The following is a 2,142-nucleotide window of genomic DNA, read 5'->3' as shown; positions in this document are numbered from 1 at the left end:
TCATTCTCGTATAAGTGGTGCCATGACTGACCTTGGACGCCCTCGCATCGTGAATGAGTGCAAAGGGTGATGGGCCCATGAACCCTGCACGCTGCAGATTTAGACCGACAGGCTGGCATCTCTCTTGAGACAAGCTAGGGCTACGACGTGTTGATGTTCCAAGGTCGGGCATGACCTTGGAAAGTGTCTCCGGTCATAGTGTATCGAGCATGACGGGTAAGTTGGTGCATCCCTTGGGGGAAGAAAATTAGCTATTCGAATAGTCGTGTCCACGGTTAGAGGACGACTTGGAATTGTATCTTGATCTAATACAACTACAACTGTTACCTAACTGGAATGCTTGCTCCGAGATTGCATTCTCGCAGGGAGCCGAGGAAGAATCTCTGGGCGTGCTTAATTAAATTTACTGCAACAATATGACTAATAAATGTGTTCTTGTTCTACTCTTGTCTAATTCTACAAGACACATGAAGATTCTAGTCTTCGATAGGACTAGTCCCTCCTCTCTATTCGCGCATTGCAGCAGTCAGTCCAAATATGACACCATTCCTTTGATACGGATGCATACTTAGTATAGTTTGGATGTTAGTCTTGCGAGTACTTTGGATGAGTACTCACCGTCTCTTTGATCTGCTTTTTCCCCTTGATATGATTGCTGCGACCATATGATGGAGCCCAGGAGATGGTGTATCCCGCTCAAGATGACTACTACCCCGACGGTGACAACTACTACGTGGAGGCCGCAGACGACCACGAGTAGTTCTAGAGGTTCCTAGGTAGGAGGCCTCACCTCGTTCGATCTATGTATCTTTTGTGCGATCCTTCTCTATGGAATTACATTGTTTTATGTCTGTACTCAGATATTATTGCTTTTGTTCACTCATGCATTTATCAAGCTTCTATATTCGAGCCTCGAGGCCCCTGCCTTGTAATATAAGCTTGTATGACTTCTATTTGTGTCTAGAGTTGTGTTGTGATATATTCCCATGAGTCCATAATCTTGGTCGTACGCATTGCGTGTATGATTAGCGTACGGTCAAAATTGGGGGCGTCTCAAGTAGCTCGTATGCCATTTTACCGAGAAGCTTGTGTATGAAGAGTCGGTTTATGGCGTGACAACTTGCTTCCACGGCTTCTACCCAAAAGTGTCTTGGCGTCTTTGAGGGATCGATAGAAGAGGTATCTAGAGGGGGGTGAATAGACAACTTGCATAAATTAAAAGCCTAGCCTTTTCCAAGTTTAATAGTTTGCAGATTTTAGCGATTCTAATAAGTCGAGAGCACCCTACACATGCTAGTCAACAAACAGGGCAACGTAAAAGTAAAGACTTTGCACATGTATTAAGGAGTAGAGTTTAGGAAGATCAAACGTGAAGAAATTGACAGGGTGATTTTTGGCATTGTTCCAACAAGTGGCGCTATCGTACGTCCATGTTAGTGGAGACTCCAACCCACGAAGGGTAATGGCTGCGAGAATCCATCGAGGGATCCACCCACAATGGGTCCACGAAGAAGCGGCCTTGTCTATTCCACCACGGCTTCTATCCACAATGGACTAGCCTCACTCATGGTAGACCTTCACGAAGTAGGCGATCTCATTGCCCTTACAAACATCCTAGTTCAACTCCAAAACACGAAGTAGGAGGCCCCCAAGCAACACCTAACCAATCTAGGAGACCCACCCTCCAAAAGGTAACAGATATGGTCGAACGATGAACTCCGTCCTCTTGTGCTTCTAAAGATAGTCTCCTCAACACTCAATCACACTCTGACAGAATAGGCATGGGTAGGAGAGATTGATTTGGTGGAAAGAAACTTGGGGAGGCTAGAGATCAAGTTTCAAATGGATGGATTGGAATATCTCTATCTCATCACATGAGTAGGTGGCTCTCTCTCAGAAAAATGGTTCAGGCAATAAGTGTATGTTCGTAGTGCCTCCTCTACGAATGAGAGGTAGGTGGAGGGGTATGTATAGGCAGCACCCAAAATCCAACCGCTAGACCTATAGTGACCAACTCGGTGACATCGAAGTCATAAACTCGGTGGTACCGACTTGCACAAAAGGCATCAACTTTTTAATCTCAGTGAGACCGATATATACAATTCGGTGGAACCGAAAAGGTGGCTAACGGTCAGATGGTCC

The sequence above is a fragment of the Hordeum vulgare genome, chromosome 4H, assembly GCF_904849725.1.
Source record: "Hordeum vulgare subsp. vulgare chromosome 4H, MorexV3_pseudomolecules_assembly, whole genome shotgun sequence".
Taxonomy (NCBI): Eukaryota; Viridiplantae; Streptophyta; class Magnoliopsida; order Poales; family Poaceae; genus Hordeum; species Hordeum vulgare.
Note: the sequence above shows the minus strand (reverse complement) of the source record.